Source organism: Adiantum capillus-veneris, chromosome 1, assembly GCF_014529385.1.
Source record: "Adiantum capillus-veneris isolate H3 chromosome 1, ASM1452938v2, whole genome shotgun sequence".
In the NCBI taxonomy this organism is placed as follows: domain Eukaryota; kingdom Viridiplantae; phylum Streptophyta; class Polypodiopsida; order Polypodiales; family Pteridaceae; genus Adiantum; species Adiantum capillus-veneris.
The window spans coordinates 151,277,829-151,283,588 of record NC_140931.1 but is presented as its reverse complement, the minus strand read 5'-3'; positions in this window follow the sequence as shown (position 1 = coordinate 151,283,588).

Below are 5,760 nucleotides of genomic sequence, written 5' to 3'. Positions count from 1 at the left end.
GCGACATCCATGTCTACAGGGGAGTCTAGTCCCACTACTATGTCCATGGGAGAGATTGGTCCCACACGCAAGTCTCGACGGCATAGAGACTTAACATGTTGGCATTGTGGACATAGAGGGCACATTAGGCGTCGATGTTTCAGGCATTTGAGACAACGGACACGACAGATGTGTGATGCAGATTTGGGCATGACAGATACTAGTGAGATCAGTACGGTGGTTACTGAGTATGCTTGTGACAATGATGTCACATTTACAGCTAGCTTGTCTTCAGATGATCTTATGTCTACGGATTGAATATCGGATTGCACATTGTCTTCACATTGGTTACTAGATTCAGATGCTACTTTCCATGTCACGTCGCATCGTGAGTGGTTTAGCAAGTTTTCTAGTGGGAGACTTGGTTGTGTGCACATGGCTGATGGTGTTGTGTATGGCATTGAGGGTGCAGGAGACATATGTTTGTCCTTGCCCAGTGGTATGAGATTTACCCTGCGTCATGTGCGTTATGTGCCAGATCTGAGACGGGATTTGATCTCAGTCAGACAGTTACGGGATAGTGGATGTTGGGTATCGCTACTTGAGCGATCTTTTGCGTTGCATTTGGGTTCGCTAGTGATTGTGAGAGGTGCTAGAGTTGGCACATGGTACCCATTGCACGTAGTACTGGTGCGAGATGATCGAGTCTCAATCTTGTTACAGCCATGCAGAGAGCGAGAGACCCGAACAGTCTCTTTTGCTCATGGGTTGCAAGGTGCTTTGCATGCAGTGCAGAGTAGTGAGCTCGTTGTGCACACAGTTGGGGCACGACTTGAGCAGTCACACAGAGAGGTGACAGAGTCATACATACATGCTTTGCTAGTGACTGAGCAAAGCAAAGAGTCAGTTGTGCGAGATACTTCTATGCAGGATAGACAGGTAGAGCGGCCTTGCTCTAGTGAGTCACGACAGGAGGACGTTGTGCAAGAGTCTATGCATAAGGAGTTAGAGCATGAGAGCTCTAGTGAGTCACAACAGATTGAGTGGTCATGTTTGCAGTGGATGATTGCAGAGGAGGCTGAGATGTCAGCGATTATGTAGTCATTCCTTTCTATGCTCGACAGTGAGCATGGGGATATAGTTGTGCAAGATATTTCTTCCAGCAGACACCTAGAGTAGCTGGTTTGCTCTGAGGTTGCACGACAGGTTGATGCGTCTTTTACGGACAGTCAGGAGATGAATGTGGCTGACACGCCTTGTCAGTCAGAGATGCCTATTTCCAGGGATATATATGTTGATGCATGCTCCGTAGAGCTAGCAAGGCCCGCTAGCATTGCATTGGCATTCGGTGGTCTCATGTATGAGATGCTGATCTTGAGACCGGATATCGCAGTTGTAGTGGGAGCATTTGCAGTTGGGGTTGTCAGTCGTTTGTTGATTGATGATGGCATAGTGCACGAGGGAGATATGCAGGTATTGCGTACATACTTGCAGTACGTGTGCGGTACGTCTGGTGGTGTATGGACTTACACGGGAGCAGGACAGCCGGATGCACACAATCACAGCCAGCCAGTGGGCATTGGTTGAGAGCGGTTTTCTCTTCCCTTTTTTAGTCTTTAGACTAGGTTCCCTTGCTTAAAGGCACGGTCGCCTTTAAGTGCGAGGTTGTTGGGGTATAGGCGCATGTGCCTTGCCCGGCCGCCCAGAGTCTGGGCGCCCACTGACTTGTATACCTTATACATAGCATAAGTGTATAGGAGGCTGCTCACTCTTTGAGTCTCCCCACCCATATCTCTGTGTCATGTGTCTCCTTCTCTCTCTCACTCTCCGTCTGTGGTGCTCTCCGATCCCCTTCATTTGGCTCTTACTTCAGCAAGGCTAATTGCATCCCCAAACGAATGTGTTAAATTTCTCATGACATAGGACATAACATGGTCCTTATGATAGTTTAGTGTTTGAGCACCAAACTATGTGTGAACACTGTAAGTAGAAGTCATTGCCGCAAGCCCAAACATCCAATGTTGTGGTATTCAGCCCTTGCTACTTTAGTGGATGACTCCATCACATTGTATTAGGGTGGTAATCAAAGTTTTTCATTCTCTTCATTGTCTAGTTTGTGTTGTTTCACTACTACAAGATCCTAATAATTTGTTATTTTATCTTACATGGTATGAAAGACAAGGTCTTATAGTTAAGATTTTGCAACAATGATTGATATTTTTATTGTTAACTGATGTCATCCTCTTCAAAAGTTTATGTTGTTGGAATACTGATGCATGAAATGAAAGGGATGGATGAACCGGAATGGATGAACAGGAATTGGCCGAAAAACTTGACGCAATGTTCCTGAATGAATCTGATGTTTTGGGTGACGGTAGTCATACGAGTGTGGATGCATGTGGTAGCACTTATGCTTCCCGGGATGAGGAATTGGTGGCTTGAAAGCCAGGTGTGCTGGTTGAAGATTGCTTGAGCATGATGAGCACTCGATGGGTCTTGTTTTCTTCTTTCTTCTTGTGTCGGGGGAGTGCAAGAGTGTATGGGAATGTTCGGTTCGAAAAAGGCTAACACGCCTCGTATCCCAGACATGAATGAGAAAGGATTAGAGGAGATGGAGTAAAGTTGCTCATTTTGGGAGACGCTTGGAATGCTTGTCGAGTTCAATTACGACCAAATGGAGTATATGTGGGATTAGCGGACATGGCACAGAGGGCATCGCTGCGAATGGACGTGAGTGAGAACTAGTCTTCCTTGGTGGGCCTTGCTATATAACATCTATAGAATAACCATGCAGCGCACGCAAATTGCGATCAAATTCAACTTGTTGGACTTAGGGTCTAGATTCTAGAAGCCACTATTGAAGGACATTTATGTTACCCACGTTCGTCTTTGTTTCAACTTCTGTAATGTCAATTTGATTGTACAACTTATTCAAGGCAAGGTTTTTATAGTGTTGGACGTTTGTTCTGTGGAGTACATATTAATTATCGTAGTAGAGTTGTTGATGTAGTCATGGACATGCGCTTCATCTATAATACATGCACCCAAGGTACAATTGATCTCATCTAAGGGTGGTTTTCTTTCATGTATTATGGTCAAGAACCAAAGCAATCCAGGGTCCGTCGCATGTCTTACAGAGCATGGCATCTTGTACAAAGTTGCATGTAGCTAGTGGATCGAGCTTGTTATATGGCATGTGTTACAAAGCTCTCGTGTGTGACTACAAACTGGGGGTAGCTGGGCACGATCAGCGAGCAAGAGAACACATTTTTTGCTGAAGAGATCTGCCAATGTACTGCTTGTTACGTTGACATTTTTCCTTACAATAAGGTCAAAAGTCGTTTAGGTTAACATGGATAGCTCGTCTATAATTATAATATATGCCTCTTTTATGTCCAAATATCGCTCATCGGTCTCATGAATAGAGAGGGGATATTGTTGAGTCGTGGTTGGTATCTTCAAGTGGTAATGGACTGCGGATGCAATGGTGCTAAGTCTTGTTGTTGCCGCTTCGATGGCAAAGCGACCAACAATAATACAAAAGGGAGGGTAGTAGAAGTGTCTATTTCATTTGTCTGTCGATCTCGTTTATCACTATATATGTGAGGTAGGCCGTCGTGCAGGAAGGACATATTTGTAGATTGTGAGCAAAGATGTCACATTGCATGCTCCAATCTTTATGCAATGCAATAATTTCAAACCATGACCTAGCATATGGACAATAAGCTAGTTTCAAGTTGGCTACAGTTTGCTCCCTAGCTTATTGAGAATTTCATATTGATCGATACCTAGTACGGGAGAAACGAAGACATATACAGTATGGGATCAATTATTTAGACACCTAGTATGGTATCAATTATCTAGCGCTAAAGTAAAGATGCCCAAGGTGAATCCACTATTGTGATACACCACATGCATTCACTACTTGTGTATTCACTATTGTAATACATCACATGCATTGTCTAGCAACCATATGCAAAGAGTTGCATGTGTAACTAACATGTGCAGATGTTGATCGACATCGAGTGTATACTTTTGAATACGAGATCCAAATAAACTGAAGCAAGGGAAGTAATTCGAAAAATTCTAAAACAAGAATATAGATAAAGCATGAATGAACTGCAACAATAAATGAGATGCTTTACTGACCTGCAATGTTGTACTGTTGCTTTTTTATTTTCCAATCTATAGGCCGATATTTGAGTGAAGCTACAAAAAAGCATTGTGAATAGTTAAACATATCATCTTGCAATGAAACGTCACAGACTGAAACTGCAAAGTATATAATGCACGTCATACAGAGGTGCCATACAAAAGTATGGTGGAGAGCTGGCACTGTGGTCTCTCCAAAAATTTATAAGAAGCAGAAGTTGTGCCCTGCCCCGTAGCGTTTATGTGTTGCACCAAGCAAACGCATACGCATGGGAAATTGGATGCAGACTACGAACCTGCAATGTTGTCGAGCTTGAGTCGCACGTGTGCAATTGGAACGTGCAGTATTGAGAATATATGTCCCTCCTGCCATACACAAAACACCCAAATGTAACTTTATGTTCTATGTCCTCTGATCAATATTACCTTCTCTCTCTCTCTCTCTCTCTCTCTCTCTCTCTCTCTCTCTCTGTCTCTCTCAAGTTGCTTCGGTCAACAATTATGTCTTCTTGCCTCCTTGTTGACTAACTTGCGTTATGTATCATACTTCCTAACTACACATGATAATGGGCATCTTGAGATGAGAAGGCACTATATTCAGTCCCCTCATCAATAATCCAAACGTGCATCTTGAGAACTACTATCATGTGACGCTCATGGGGGTGGCTTCATTCACCTATAAAACAAAGCCAAAAAGTGGCGTGGTCGTTGTTATATTTAGTAGTTATGAAGCCCATACTACCTTGCATTCAACTACCTACTACGCATTGTGGCAAGCTATGACCAACTAGAACCTGTAAATGCCCCACGTTATACTTCTCAACACATCAGCCTGCAGTTCAAGGCAACACGACGCCGAATTTGTCAATCCGTTTGACGTATGTTATTTCCAAGGGTTTTAATTAGGGTCTCAATCAAGTAGCAATTCTCTTCAGCACCGCCCAAAGGAGAGGGTGTAATGAGTGTGGTTTTGTGGCCATAGAGACGGTATATTCAAGCTCGTCACCAACAACTGTAAAAGATCTATTGATGCCGCATGCATTTTGACAACGATCTCACTTTCAAGAGCAACAGATTTATTTTTTGCATTGAGCGTTCGCTTCTGAACGTACGTGAGACCTGTGCTTTGAGCAGTAATGAGCAAAAAAAAAATCTAGAGATCCATCAATTTTGGGTCTCCAATAACCACTTTTCATGTGCAAGGGGCACAATAGTCATCCATTAAAAACTAGTATCTCTAGTCAAAAGATGCAACTTGAAGGTTGTCAAGGTGCGATCCCTCCAAAAGAGGCAAAAGCTAGTGCTTCTGACAAATGTACTAGTAGTTCTGTTAATGATGCAATTGGAGGTGGCGACATGAAGCCTGCGAAAAATCTAGCCCTTTTTTGCATACAACCAGATTCCCTATATTCAGTTCAATCGATGTCACCGCCACCACCCCATGCGACCAACTCTCCTTTTGAAGCCCTGGTGGCCCTCCAATCCGCAACACTCCAGCCAACCCCTCTGTCCAGACAACCCTCCTCGAATTTTTGCCAATGTAATGGATCTTATATACTAGCCAGCAAGAGATGCAAAGAAAGATGACTCATCTCTACATGAAAATCGAGATAAGATGCAAATCGAGAT